We start from the raw sequence: 16,458 nt of genomic DNA on the forward strand, positions 1-16,458 counted from the left end.
ATGAAACGTCTGCCAATTACTTTTTCATACTGCAGGTGACACTTGCCTGTTATTTCCAGATGATATGGAATTCATGTTATACATGATTTAATGATAAGATACAAAGAAATGGGTCCTACATGAAAAAAGTATTTTTTTTCTGACTGAGATTGATCATTAACATATCTTTGTTACTGTTGTGGAAGTGAGGATGATATGCACTAGGCTACTGTGCCATGCTTTTATGACTTATGAGGAAAACGGTACATGTTCAAGGTATTCCCTAGATATGCCTTCAACAAGAGTAAGGGTTAATCAACTTCAAGGTTACTTAAGCAGTTCTAGTATGTTTAATAAGGAATATGAGTATTTCTCTAGAAAGAATTTGAAATATACTTTTATTCTGCAGCAAAATAATAATAATAATAATAATAATAATAATAATAATAATAATAATAATAATAATAATAATAATAATAATAATAAATAAAATCACATTTGCTAAATGAGCAACATGAATTTAATCATGGACACAGTTTTGTTTGTTCTACTTTTCTGACCTGCAAAATTATGTTACGCCAATTTATGTTGAATGATGTGTTATCACATCATGTTACATAGCACAAATTCTAAGTCAATTCAAATTTACAAAACACGACAAACTAATGGAATATATCAGTTCTATAAGCATGTTCTTTTAGTAATCAAGTAATACACCTGTAGGTAAACTATGGCAGATATTTTACTCTAAACAGGTGCTATGTACTCTAACAGTGACAAATGGAGCAACTGGGTCTGACTGAAAATATTTTGTCTTCTCTGTTGTTGTTGTTCAAGCAGTACTAACATTCTCATCTCACTGTGTAAATTTTCATCAAGATACTTCTCAACATTCTGGAAACAGTACAGACATAAGTAAGTTGATAAACACAAGTTGTTAAAACATACAGCTTTCTTTTAGACAGCACTGGTCTTCATCAACTCTATGACTATTAAAACTATACTTTGGTAATTAAACTCTTAACTGTATGAGATGTGTTCATCTTGTGAACATGTGAAAAGAGTGTTTTCAGATCAAAAAACTAAATTTTGCTAAGCAAAACTATGTCAAGTAATTACAATTATGGCAAACAGCAGGGTACATATACTCTAATTCACCCCTCATGTAAGGATTTACCTGAGGACAATGGGCCAGTAACAATGCTGTTGCATCAAGCAGATGTGTGACTAAAGATGAATCTACAGAAGACTGCTATACAAGACAGTGATGCTTAAATCAGCTTTGGTAACCAGTTGCAATTTAAACTGTACCATGGGACTCCATGCATTTGTAGTCACCCAGTGAGCTTCCAGAGAGTGTATGCACTGATCTCCATCCTGCTAAAATGATATTAAAGATTGAGTGTGATGCCTTTCTAATATTTCTCACAACATACCTCTACACTGAAAAGGGGTACCCTTGCAAAGGTTAACAGGACTCTCAATCAGTGAGAAACAAACAAACAAACAAACAAACAAAAACAACACAGTGATTTAAAAGTTAATTAAGAAGCTTAAATTTCCAAAGCAATTATCCTATGCGCTCCTCCAAGTAAACGGTAAATTATATTGGAAGATATTTTGGAAATATCACAATTTCTTTGATATTTTCCACCTCGGTTAACCATGAAACTAGCTGTACATCTCTCAGTGCCAGATTGATAAGAGCAGTACCAGGAAACCGCATAGAATTTTATTAATCTTGTACTAAATTGTACTGAAAGACACAGCTTTTCCCATGTTTAAGATAATATTATTTACTGGTGTTTATTACTGTTTGTTTGTTTTGTTTTGTTTTGTTTTTTCCAAAGGATCCTCAGATTCACGTAAGAGTTCACCTCCTGTTCCTGGTAATCTATTTCTCATAATGCTAGTAAACTAGAGACAGCATTTGATGTAGCTATATAGATTTGTATAAAAAAGATTCCATTTGCTATCTTTATAGAAAATTATGATCTTTCTGATCCATTGTTCATAGTTTCATTTGTAAGTTTTAAAATGGAACATGGAAATCAGAGATGGCAAGAAATGCTGTTAAAATGTGAAAAGACATAATATAAACAAAACAAAGTTGTTTGAATGTTTCTTCCCATGGCGAATACAGAGATGAAACAGTCATTTTGCAAGAAAGTGTCCTTCAGCTTATCTACATATACTCAAAAGGCAAGTATTTGCAGACTATGTCTGCCCTCAGGAGGCTGGATCTTTTACATAAGGAACATGAAACAGTATATAGTATCATATACTTATTTAGCATGTTATTTTTGACCATTGGAAAAAACAAAATAAAAAAAAAAAAACAAACAAAAAAACAAAAACAAAAAATATCTCATCATGTAAATGCTACTCAGTGCAGAAACATTTCAAATATACTACCTGCCTACAGACAGCAGGAGGTAGTACTGGGTGACTAGGTGTGCAAATAGTTCCTATTATTTGCTTTTCCACTACTGTCTGTTAAGAAAACTTTACTTGTTCTTTCCTTGTTTTTTTTTTTTTTTGTTTTTTTTTTCTTTTTTTTTCTTTTTTACAGTTTTGTGGCAAATACTGTAGCTCCTGAATTTGGTTTCACTTTCAGTGAAGATAACTTCTGATCAATAAACACTTCCAATAACAAATCCTTGTATATATTTTTCCCTCTAAGGTATCACAGTGATTCTATTTAGTATAAAAGGTAATCAAATAATTCTGGTGATAACCCATATTTGCAGTCTGATTTTTGCAGTCTGATTTATGCTCAAGTTTCAATATTTACAAATATTCACAGTACATGGGCATGTTGGTTTTCTCCCTCAGAAAATGGCTTCCTTTACTAATTTGCTGACTCATACCACTCAAATATGGGGGGGCAGGGGGGGGAAAATCGACAAAAAATAACATTTTTTCTTAGTGGAGAAATAGTAGAATTCATGAAATTTAATGTAGCAGATCAAACAATCATTCAATACATTGTTTGAGCACCATTTTACAGCTGCTTACAGCAGAACCTTCAGTCTCTTATCCTTCTCCTCTGTGGAGGAGATGTGTTCATTCTATAGCTTGTTTTTCAAGTGCTATAGAATCAAGAATTTTGACAATTGAGACTATTTTCTATATTGGCTTCTGCTGAGATAATATTACCATTTAGACCAATAGGTCTTTATCAGTTGTAACATGAACTCCATTCTCACCATCACCTTGAAGATCATTCTGAATCTTAGGGGACAAATTGATTGATTTTACTGTCTGTAAAACCCTTGATATAACAACCACAATGGAGGGGATCCTAATAGGAATATCTTAACCCTTTATGATTCTCCAGTCTTCTATCATTCACTTGCATAAAAATTCAGACTGCAGTCTTTCTTTGGATAACATCTCAGGCTAAATATATTTTGCAGAAAGTGGTTCACTGTTCTAAAGCTAAAATCATATTTTATTATCATTTCAGTTTAACCAAAGATACTAAATTCAGTGTCTTCTTCATTTAATTATCTTCTCTCACAAACATGTGCAGTTACCAGAACATTACTTTTTCCATTTCCCCATCACACATGACAAGAATCGTAAAAACGAAACAAGAGAAGAAAAAAAAAATAATGGTATTCAGACATAAAATCATAGGTTGATATTGTGATGAAGAATTCTAGTGGAAACCAAAGTAATTTTACAGCTTTTTAAATTAAGTAGATGATCGGTATGCAAGACCACTAAACCTGTAAATGACATTTAATAACACATAGCCTAGCTCCTGGATCATACAAGACCAAACACATTTATTGTTCACTATAAAAGTTTTCTTGAATTATGCATTAAATCAGAGTTTTTGTGACAAAGCATAATGTCTCTGTAAAGGAAACACTGGGACCCTTGAAACAATCTTCAACACAAAGGAAAACAAAATAAAACACATTTTATAATCTTAAAACAAAAACATATTGTTTTTTACTGTATTGGGTAATTTTGCTTAATAATTATACTTTTTCTGAACGCATGGGAAAAAACAATTCCAATCGAGGCGAAGATTAGAAGTAAAATGCATGATAAAAACTTCAAAACTGATAAAGCGTTACCCATTACAATGTTTACCCAGAAACTTCACATAGTGTTTAAGAAGAAGCCAAAACAAAGTCTTAGAAATTCACTACTGTTTACATGTAAATGTATTTTTCCAATTTTTATAAAAACTCCTAGTTTTAGGCCTGATTGAGGTAGATTCAACAGATTATAGAGCTGGCTCTCGGAGATCCTTTTTGAGTTGACACCTTTATTATTATTGCAGTGGGATATTTGATGGCAGGGGAAGTTTCAAAGCCTTGAGTGACTTCCATTTCAGAGTTCGTCTTCTAGACTGCTTTTCCCCAGGGAGGCACACACTGGGGGAATAAAACCTCTGAATGTAAGCAGAGATTGTACTTTTCCTCCACTGACAGTTTTCAGCCGAAGGTAAGGAGACATACAAAGAGTACAAGGCAGCCTTAAGATAGGGTTAAATGTTATAGCTGCTGAGATCTAACAGTTTATTGCAACAAAAGAAGGATATTCTTCTTTGCACCCTACTCCATTATCAGCCTCAGTCACTCTGGTCTTTTCCTGATGTGAATGCAGTCTCAGATTCAACAGGAACTTAGCTGACATGATTCAGTTTCTAAACTATTGGAAAACTTTTTCCTGCTAGATTAGCTTTCCATCAGGCTTGTGCTTTGAGTGGTTCATGGAGGGATTTGGCAAGCTCTAGTGATAGCATGAAGCAAATTGCTGAAAAGCCTGAACAGAAGAAGTAAGGGAAAGAGAGAAAGGACATAGCACCACATCCTTTTTGGATTACATCATACTCATTCATGTTCTCCTTCCTATGGAGAATACTACCATTGAAACATGTGCTTTCCAGTACAGTGTAGAAAAGGGCAGTCTATTTCATACAACCTGAAGTAATCTGAAGAAATTCATCAACAGAAGGAGGGGGAGAGGTACAGCAGAGAATTACTTCATTAGACAATAGATTAAAATACATGTTTGGTTCACAACGATTATATTAAGAAGGAAAATGTTGTCTTGAACATTAGACAAAGATGAAGAGGAGAGTATTAACTGCTAAGCAAGGAGAGACCAGTGTGATATTTTGGTTGCATCAAAGTGCTAAATAGCAACCCTAATTTTCAGAATAGGTTACATTAATTGCAACAGATCTATGAATGTTCTTGGGAATACAGAAATAAACCAAAACATTTATATTAGTTTTTAAATATTTTGGGAGTCTGACTTTTAAAAAATCTGTTCAGTTTGGCAATGTCTTTTTTCGCAACAGAAAAAGGATGCATGAGATAGCGTATTAACCCCTGTTACTTCTAGCTACCATACAAATATACAGATTCTAAAAGCGCAGTGGTCCCTGAATTTCTTCAACTTGGCAAATTAAAGCTTATGAAAAAGAGGATGAGGGAATACTGTAGAGAGAAGGCAAAACTTAACTAGAATCGGTTATCAACTCCTCCTTGATTCAAAGTGTATTTTGATTTTATGGAGAACTCCTTCATCATTAATGTAGAGCAAAATGACAGTATCACAGTATCACAGTCTGGTGCGGGTTGGAAGGGACCTTAGAGATCATCGAGTTCAACTCCCGGGATTCGAGCCTCCTGTGTAGCAGAGCGGCACTTTTACCACTTGCGCCACAGGGGGGATTCGAACCTGGGCCTCCGGTGTTGCAAGCGGCATTCCTACTACTGCGCCATTGGAGGCACCAAAATGCTAAACATTTGAAAAGACAAATTAGAAATACTTTTTGGTTTAAGCCTGGACTATTTGGTGAATAAAGAATTGGTTGGATGGTTGCAGCCAGAGAGTTGTGGTCAATGGCTCCATATCAAGTTGGAAGACAATCACAAGTGGTGTCCTCCAAGTGGTGTCTTTCTTGTGACTGGTGCTCAACATCTAAATTAATGACCTGTACAGTTGGCTCAAGCACAGTCTCAGAAAGTTTGAGAATCATAGATTCCTTAGCGTCAAAAGGGATCTTTAAAAGTCATGTAGTCTAACTCCCTCACAATGAACAGGGACACCATAGCTAGATCAGGTTCCCCAAGGCCTGCTCCTGCCTTACCTTAAATGTCTCTAGGGACTAATCATCCACCACATCTCTGTGCAACCTGTTCCAGTGCCTCGCCACCCTCACTTTAAAAGATTTTTTCTTTATAACATCTTTAAGCTTGAAGCCAATTCCCCTTGTTCTTTTACCACAGACCCTGCTAAAGAGCCTGACCTCTTCTTTCCAGTAGTTCCCCTTTAGATATTGAAAGGCTATTATCATGTCACTTCACAGCCTTCTCTTCAGATTGAACAGCCCCGGCTCTCACAGCCTGTCCTCATAGGAGAGGTGTTACATTCTTTGGATCTTTTTGCAGCCCTACTCTGGACATGCTACAATGTCTCTCCTGTACCCAGGACTCCTCATCTAGACACAGCATTCCAGATGAGACCTCAGCAGAGCAGAGTAGAGGGGCAGGAGAATCTCCCTTGACCTCCTGGCCATACTTCTTTTCATTTAGCTCAGGATGCTGTTGGCTTTCCACATGGCAAGATGATAGGATTACACCAAACTAAGAGATGCTCTTGACAGAAGGAATGCCATCTGAATGGACACCCAGACAGGCTCAAGTGAACCTAAAGATTTTCAACAAGGTCAAGTAAGTGCAAGGTGTTGCACTTGAGTCAGGGCAATCCCAGATATATGTATAAGTCTGGAAGAACTCTTCAAGGGAAGCCCTGTGAAGAAGGATGCAGATCTGCCAGAGTGGGTCCAGAGAAAGTTCACAAAAAACGGTTAGAAAGCTGGAGCACCTCTGCTACGAAGATAGGCTGAGGCAGCTGGCGTTGTTCAGGCTGGAGGGCAGAAGGCTCCAAGGAGACCTCACTGTAGCCTTGCAGCACTTGAACGAAGCTTAGAAGCAGACTTTTTACATGATCTAACAGTGATAGGACAAGGATAAAAAGTGGCTTAAAATTCTTTACTCAGAGAGTGATAAGGTACTGGAACACATTACCTAGAGAAGCTGTGGATGCCTCATCTCAAGATGTTCAAAGCCCGGTTTTTTTGGATTTGATCCTGGGCAGCTTGATCTAGTAGATGGAAACCCTGCCCACAACAGGAGGCTTGGAACTAAATGATCTTTGATGTCCCTTCCACCGTAAGCCATTCTGTGATTTTGATTCATGATTCACGTAAAAATACATGCATTTATCAAGGTTTCATAATGCTAATTGTTACTCAAGAACCACTCAAACTAAAAGTCCCTTTAAAAAAAAAACAACAAACAAACACACAAGCAAATGCAATGACAACACATCTTAGAAGCATACTTAAGTAATGCCCATAGTACAATATATCTCATGCTCTTAAAATAATGAAAATTTGGGACATTATATCAAAAAGAAGGAAAGAACTCTTTAAAATTCTTTGAAACAGATTTTTATTTTAATCTGCTTTAAATTCTTATGAAGCAGATTCCAAAATTTCAGAAGACACAGACAGCTGAAAAATATTACTGGTCTTCAGTAGCAGCTGGAAGATCAAAACAAAAGTATTTCTATGTTCAAACAAATAATCTACCCTTGAAATTCTGTGTAAGATAGAAAATTCATGCTGATCAGCATGTAGGAGAAAACAGGGATACTTATACACACTGAGTCTGATTCCATTCTCATTTATTCCATTGACTTCAGTGTAGTGATTTCTAATAGTGCAAGAAGGAGGTAAATTGGATATTAATTGACGTTCAGAACAAGATTTATAACTATAATTCCTTCAGGGAAGTTATTTATCTCTCTACATGAGGCAGAAATTGTGATGACTGCATTTAGATAGAAAAGCAAGAATGAAGCTACAAAAAACAAACATGATTTGGAATTACACCTGGAAAGAACTCTAGGCATTTATTAGAAATAAGAAGATGCCAAACCTAGGTGTTTCAGGATAGTTTCCACCATCAACAATATGCAGGAAAACAAACAAAGAAACAAACCAAAAAAAAAAGAAAGGGGGGGAAAAAAAGAAAATATGAACATCTCCCTTTTAATTTTTAAAGCACATTTAATTTCTCCTGCAGAAAAAGTATGGTGAACACTAAAATGTACAATGAAAACATTACAATAAAACTTAAATCATATGCATATATGTCTTCATCTTTTCTTAATCTGAAATCAAGACTTACCAGAAAGTAAATGGAGGTAGTTGTGACAGGTTTTCAAATGAGGCATAATCTCATTTGGGGAAGCATAAAAAACAAAAAGTCTTACAAAGATTTTCAAAGAAGTATTTTGCTGAAAATTTATTAAGATATGATCAGCATTAGAACAAAGGGATCCAGATCTATTTTGAAATACATATGTATAAAATATTGAAAAAACAAGTATGCTATTACTTGGAAGATAATGTTAATTAATTTAATAACAAATTTGTCAATAATTCTGTGAGCTATATACCTTTCAGCAGGAAGAACAGCTACTTCAGAAATATTTAAAAATATTTATCTGTTGGGATATAAGGAACCAAAGTTTTGCTATTTTGCAATCCAAATTCTTGATCGTGAAAAGTGTTGTTAGATTCAGGCAGAAGGAGAGACATTTAGTACTTATCTCTTTATTTCTAATAATAAATAAATAAATAAATAAATGAAAAATATCTACTTATTTGCTTAAATATGTGTGTTTATTAACAACACAGATGTAACGTATAGCTGAATGAAGGGGCTGGAAGATAGAGCACAAAACTTATGGGAGGCCTGTACGTATTTGGACTTATACCTAGTATACGCAGAGTAGTCCATAGTTTAAGAAGTTGCATCAGAGTTTGAGAACACATTGAAGAGTTTCAACCAAAATAAGAAGGTCTTGGAAGCGTGAGCTAGTTCTTATGTTGTCTGTTTCCTGATGACCTATGATTCTCAGGGGAAATGATCCTTTCAGTTTTGCTCTATCAAAATTGATAAATTATGAGTGTGGTGTTTGTCATTAGATCTATCTTGCTCTTCACAGAATTACTGTGTTTTTCATCTTTGTAAAAGGTACACATGAAAGAATACACTCTGTTAATTGTTTAAAGAGTGACAAAGCAGTTCTGAAACCTAAAAAGACACTTAGAGATAAGAAAAAAATTAAAGGTCACAGTACATCCTCACGTTAGAGCTATTGAGTTTTACCTGAAAACAGTCATTCTAACTTAGCAAGTTTCTATTATTATCCAGACTCAAATGCCTTTCTTTCTTTAAGCTCTTCTACCAGTAGTAACGTGTTAGAATTCAAAGGATAGATAATGTTGAATAGTCATTATTTCTCTTTTTCAAAATCTTTAAGTGATACTACTCATACTCTCAGTATGGAATAGGAAATAGTACAAATTCACACAAACTAGGGAAAGAAGTTGCCTTTTTTTTATATACATCAAATTCTGTGTACTGTCTGTATTTTCTAGAGACTTAACCTGGAGGTATGTACTACAAATGCAAAAAACTCTTAAATAAGAACAAGTGACAACTAAGAGAACTGCACAAAAAAAGGCCAAAACTGTTCCTTGCTTTTATGATTTATCTAGCACAAAAAAAAAAAAAAGAAAGAAATGGAATTTAAGAAGCCATCTAGAAAGGAATACAGTCAACACTTCAGCTTACTAAAGCAAAGTGGAGCACAGGAGATAAGTGTTAGCGACTGTGGAGTGCTAAAGTATACGAAAAAGATATGCCCATTTGCTATACTAAATATGCTCTTGAGGGTTTTGCTTGTTTGCTTTGTGTTGGTTTTTTGTTTGTTTGTTTGTTTTTAATCAGGAAAAAAAAATGTTTTTTTTGGAAGAAATAGTTTTTTGGAAAAAATAGTCAAACCAAGACAGGCAAAAGACCACACTTTAAAGAGAATGGATTTAGCACCTTATGGGGGAAAAAAAAAAAAAAAAAAAAAAAAAAGATTTGTGTCTGCGTTTTCTTTTTTCCTGAATGTTAACTGGTTTTCCTTTTTTTTTTTTTAATGCTATGCCACACTTTTAAATATGGTTACTTACATAAATGTCCTAACAATATTTAAGAATACATTATATTGTTTGAATACAGAACTTCATAAGTTGGCAAGAGAGGGTATAGCTGTGACTGCAATTCACACAGAGATAAAACAGAAGAATACCAATGTGCAGATAAAGACTGCATATTTTCTTTCATATTCTTTTGAAGTAAATATAATCAAGACTTATTTTTCTACTGGTTACTCCTCAGCTCCATGTATTAGGAGTTATTCTATTTAATTAGAGAGTTTTCAAGTGGCACAGCATTTAGAGGGAAGAAGCGTATGATTGGAACCAAAGAAAACAAAACTGAATAGGTTTTTGTAAGAGCAGTGTATAATAAGAAATGCTTATATTACCTTCTGAGGCTTTAAAGATCAAAAGCGATAGGATAAAATTCTGGAACATCCATTGGTGCTAGCACTTTAAGAGGAGTCTATATATTTGACCCAGAGATTGGGACAAAGAGATGCAGCATAAATACTTCCCTTAAGAAACATCTTGCTGATGATAGAAGGCTCTAGGAAGAGTTTAGTGAAAGTGAAAGCTTATTTGCTTCAGGTTTTCCAGCGTCCATAGGAAAAGAAATACTTCAACAGAGTTCATTGGAAATGGGACAGAATTTTTTTCTTTAAGGAAAAGAACTTTCAGGAAAGGAACTTGCAACACATGTATGCAACACATACTGCCAGAATTTTTCAATCAATCCCTTGAACATATTCTATAAATAAGGGTATCTAAGCACACTGAAAAGGGTTATTATCTCTTTAACCCCTTATTTGCCTCTTAATTCTCCAGCCCCTATCTTGTTTACCTGTTACTGCCATATTGCTTTCTCTCAGCAGTACATGAAAAAATCTGACAGCCGTCTGTCACCTGCAACTAAACATCCAGTTCAGAATATCCACTACCAGGTGCTCCATACACAAGCCTATACATCACTTACTTCTGGGAGAACAACAGCAGCATGGAAAGAGCAATGAATAAAGAAATTACAGGTAACATTTTATTTTAGGATTTAACTCTTACTTAGCCTTACATCTGTGTTTTTGTGTTCAATTGACAGAGCTTGCACTCAGCTAGAAATTCAAATAAAGCTACCTTAGCTTTATTCCATATCTGGAGTATACTAGGCAGTGCTTTTTCCATATCTGCAGCAACTCCCGCGCTTTGAACTGTTCAAAAATGTCTGTCTGCTTCTGCAATTTAGAGAGATCCTTCATTTTTAGGTCAGCTTGCCTCACAAGCTGCACTGACAGACATGCACTAAGATTTCCAGACTAGAAAGCAGATGCTGTAACTTTAATTTAAACACAAAAGTTTAAAAAGCAAGAAAATCTTCCTTACAGATTTTGTTTTTTAAACCCTCAGTTCTGGTATATAAACCTTGTGCTTTACTAAAAAGCTCTTAGAGTCTGTCAGCACAGATGCAACAACAGGCTTCTGTTGCATTTTTCACATTGGAGATTTTCAGAATTAGATACTTATTTCCTCATGTAAAAAGATCAAATATCACAGCTAACAAGGAAACACCTAACACCAGAATTAAGTCATAGTACTTTATGAGGAGCTGTGCCCTTACCCATGTTTGGAAAATATTTTGTGATATAAATACTCACCTATAGGAAATATAAAATTGCAAATATTATTTTGCTTTTCCTTATTAATTGCTGCAGAAAAAATAGCATTTTCTGGGCAGGGCAGTCAGTATTAACTTGTGGATATGTATTATGCAGCGCAATGTTTTTTGTTTTTTTTTTTTAAAGGTTAAGGGTTGTTATTTGCCTAGGGGGATTGCTGACAAAGCAGTTGTCAGCAGGTTCAAAACACCGACAGTAAGTATATCAGAGTATACTACCTGCAAATATGCTGCAACAAAGTGCCATCATTCAATTCATACAGATTACTTAGTTAACATTTTTCTTAATGTATCTGGATTACTAGTTCATTATATCATTACCTGATAAATAATGTGGGTAATGAATCGAGAGAGTAACTACATACCTTCAGGAAGAACCTGCCCGATAACAATAATCCATTAGAAAAACTGGCAGTATCCTCTCATCTATTGCCCGCAAAGCTATGACTTGATGGAGAGTTTCATTCCCTCTGCTCAGCACTCCAGAAGAAAATCGGCACAATTTAAATATTTCTCAGGATGTGACAGCTCTCTAGTTCCCTGGTTGCATTCTGTTCCCAGGGGTTGACAATCTGGTGTTCCAGCGTGCACAGAGCAGTGAAGATGAATTGAAAAAGCTTGAGATAAATTAGGGATGGCTAAGTTAAAATTGTCTCTGCTCCCGAGTCTCTCATCTGCAGTCTGCAAGCCTATTTTGCTCTGAAAAAGCTAGATGGCAGGCTGCCTCAGTGAGTTCTTCTTAAGCGACAGGGAGCATTTTCAATGAAGAAAAATTCTCCCATTATCTAAGCTAATGTGACTGCAGCTAAATCTAGTCTTAAAAGTGTCTGCTAGCATGAAATTCATTCCCTCTGTAGCATTCTTCCAAGTTACAGGTAAAAAAGGAAAAAAAAGAAAAAGGAAAAAAGGAGAAAAAAAATAAAAAAGAAATAGCATAGGACCAGCCTTAATATTCATATGTGAAATAAGTACTTAAAAGTTTTTTAGCTGACAAATGATAGCATGTTTTTTATATAGCTATGTTCAATATTTAAAGGATGGGATTTTTTTCACTGCTTCCCAAACTGTATCTTTTTATACTTAAATTATCCTTCTGCTACCTATTCTTCGTGTCTGCTTTTTAGTGGCTATCTATGTATGTTTTCATAATTATCTTTTTAAATTTTCCAGGAAAGAAAGTGACAGTATTTTTCCATACTTGACACAACCTGAATTGACAGCTAAAAATCTGGATAACTGACACATTTTGCCATAGCTGATAAGCCAAAAAAGATATCTAGTTAATATTTTGCCATGTCACCATAAAATTTTGCTAACAAAAATTATCAAAACTTTTAACAGACTGTTGATCTTTAACTATACACCACTTATTTCATTATACCAGCTTGAAAGGAAGACAGAGCTGAATTTTTCCCGACAAATTTAGTGCCAAAATTGTTGGACAAAGTTGCTAATTTCCAACTGTTATGTTACATAGGTAGCTTAAGCAGGGGAGCATAATATTACACACAGTAGTTAAGTTTTAGCTTTAGATTAGCTCTACCCCATCAAACTTTGAATATGATTTTAAAAGGAAGATCAAAGACCAGCTGTGCTTCTTAGTAAACAGGCAAATTCTCTCTACATTTTCAACTATTTCAGCTTTCTGAAGTTCTAGTTATCAACCCGCAATAGCTTTCTCAGACCTGAATATTCAGTGAAATGGATATCCAGGTCCCTACACCAAACAGTAAGCAAATAGATATGTAAGTGAATGAATGGGAATATAGGGGAATATAACCTTAGATCTAAAGAATCCAGAGAACAATAGCCAAATAAACCACCAAGAAGCAGATGTACACTGTGCTCTCCATCAATCAGACATAAATAGACACTGAAAAGCTTTGAGGAACCAATGCTTAGGTTTGTTTTCTCTGTTCTCCCCCCATCCCAAACTCCCATTGCATATAATAAATATGCATCCAAATTAACAAAGCAACATCAGCTGAAGTGAAAAGGCATGGTCAACAACAACTAATTTTTTTGAGGGTTGTGTCACACCGGCCCCACAGAGCCTACTACGCTCTACTTAATTAGTAGACTCAGCTTCTCTATTTAACTACTACAGTCAGCTTATTATTATTATTTTAAGCAGAAGATCCTTCAGCCTTTGTCCCAACAACCCATCTTTGGAACTTGCACAAACTCTTGCTGAGACCTAATCGTTCAATACAATCAGTACACATAAATAGAATCTCTTTCCAGAGAGATTAAGAAATGATCAGTTTCTCGTTGTGCCTTGCACCAATTTTACTACTAGAACTATGACACTGACGTTTCTGATTCTAGTTGGGACTGCACTGCAGACCCAGCCATTAATAATTGTACATTGTCAGTGCAAAGTGCAAACAGATCATCATGAAACATCTTTTTTTGTATTTTCTTTTAATTTTAGATATGGAACATTAAACTTAGAATTTTGGATTTAAGTTCATAGATTACAAAGAAAACATGGGTAACTATATGAATATTGATTTGCTATTTTAATCATTTCAAATAATCAATTTCATTAAATCTTGAAAAGTGTGTAAAACAGATTTTTCTGTAAAGCTATTTATCTATTAGGACATCATTTACAAAAAAGAAAAAAGAAAAAAGATTGGTGGTTATTGAGAGAAAAAGTATCATCTTCCTATGAGTGTTTTTTTTCTGTCAGTCTTTTCATTTGTTTTTGTTTCCAAATGCCCTCCAATAAATTGAGTAAAGTCTTCTCTTTCCTCTACTGAGCCTAAGGACAGCTAGAATACTATGTCCAGACCTAAACTACACAGTGCAAAAGAGAAATGGAGACTCCAATGAAGGAAGATATGTGGAAGAGACTGGAACTTTCCTTTGGGGAAAAAGCTGAGATCTGGAACTGTCAAATATAGAGGAAAGAAAGCTTGGGTGAGCTCTTCTCTCTGAATACCTGAAAGAAGGGTGAAAACAGGATGGATCCAAGATCTTCCCAGTACCCACTGACATGGTAAAAAACAACTGGCCTAAATTGAATCACAAAATATTTTACCTTAAAAACAGGAAGCATTTATTTATTGCAAATGTGACTGCGCGTGGAAAAGGATTCTCAGATTTATTATAGAGTCTCTCACCTTAGCAGTTTTGAAAAACTGCCTGGACTTGACCCTCAGCAACCAGTTCTGGGTATCCAAAATTTCTTTCTAAAATATTTTCCTTCTAGACTTTCCTTCTCTACTGCTCACACAGGTACAACATCTGCTTCTGAAAACAAAGAAACTGCCTGGAAGAATCATTACCTGACTGGCCAAGACCCGACTGTGCAACAGCCCAACTGTAAAGCTCCTAAGTCATTTATTCCTCTTCACAGTAGGGTAAAACTTATTGGAAAACACTTCAGATGAAAGCCACCTGTTAAGCTCAGTTTGGTTTTTAGAATAAACATAACTCACATCTCTTCTCTTTCTGCAGCTGCTACTTCATATAACAACCAGTGGCAAGCTACTTAAAAACTCAGTAACTTGAATATAACAGCCATATCGCTATTTCTTCTTCTGTCCATGAAAATCCACAAACTTAAACCACAATAGCAAAAAAGTTTCTTCTTACTAGTAGATCATTATTTTAGAATTTATGATTTATACATTTCTTTTGGTTTGTATCAGCAACATAAAAATTCAGTTTGTAGGAGCTTTTGGATTCTTGTGTGCCATAAAAGGAAACTGAAAAGCAATTTAGCCAACAAAACAACTTCATCTAAAATGCCATATTGGAATTCTCATATTTGTGTATGTGTTGATATCTATGTTCTCTTCTTAAGTGAACAGGTAGACAAATACAACTTAACACTAAAATGTGATGGAAAACACAGCAACAATCACAGGGTAGCAAAGCCCTAGGCTGTAGAAAGGGAAGATAAACCCAAATGCAGCAACTATAGATACAGAAACAAAAGAAAAAAACCTGCTTACCTTTAGGAGGCCCTAGGTAGCAGGAATCTCCAGAAATACCCTACCTCCACTACCAACCCACAACTGAGTTCTGGGAAAAGATGGAACCTGGCTCCACCCCTTCCCTCAAGGGCACTGCGTGCAACTGAGCTCCTGTGGTTGGCCCTGATTTTCCAGCAGTCTCTCAAGACGTGAGTTTGCATTTCTGCTATATATAGATAGAAAGAAATATAGACAGAAAGACAGAGATGGGAATTTCAATACTAACAATGTGCTGAGTTTCATTATTTCAGTTTTGTTTGGCATCTTTTGTCCAGGGAGAGAATTTTTAATACTTCCTATAGGAAGCTCAGGCCACACAGTAGTTTGCAAGATTTTAGAACAAGATATAGTTTTATAAGAACTTCGAAGATACTATCAGACTTCTAGTAGAGTTCCAAAACCTATTCCACAATTCCAATATCTGCTTGAAATTAAATGGAAAGTCTTATTTCATACTGGAAGCAAAGGTGATACTTGTGGCACAGCATGCTAGATATTTTTGATATACTGCAATATAGTCATGAAAACATATTACGAAACATTGAAAGACTGCAGCAGTGTTTCAGAACGATGTTTAAAAAGGTGGTCAGAGGGCGGAATATATTGCAATTCTGTGACGAATTGTAGAAATTGTAATAGACTTGACTATGTGTCCAAATTTATATATCTTAGAACTTCTAAAAAAATTTAAATTAAAAAAAAAAAAAAAAAAAAAAGAAAAGAAAACAAAACAAAAATCTAGAAGACTAAGTTGTACAGTGTGTCTGATTAGCTTTCAAACAAGAATT

At 35.1% G+C, this 16,458-nt stretch overlaps 1 protein-coding gene across 1 annotated transcript in view; it reads right to left on the reverse strand.

Annotated features, from left to right (window-relative positions):
• The window catches only part of MGAT4C (MGAT4 family member C), a 256,593-nt gene extending 244,426 nt beyond the window's left edge, over positions 1-12,167 (reverse strand). The window contains exon 1 of the mRNA XM_015857541.3: positions 12,050-12,167. The gene's annotated coding sequence lies outside the window, so the exon portion shown is untranslated. The remainder of the gene's footprint in view (positions 1-12,049) is intronic.
• Positions 12,168-16,458: the final 4,291 nt, after the last annotated feature.

Source organism: Coturnix japonica, chromosome 1 (assembly GCF_054131305.1).
Source record: "Coturnix japonica strain WE chromosome 1, WE-NBRP24, whole genome shotgun sequence".
NCBI lineage: Eukaryota > Metazoa > Chordata > Aves > Galliformes > Phasianidae > Coturnix > Coturnix japonica.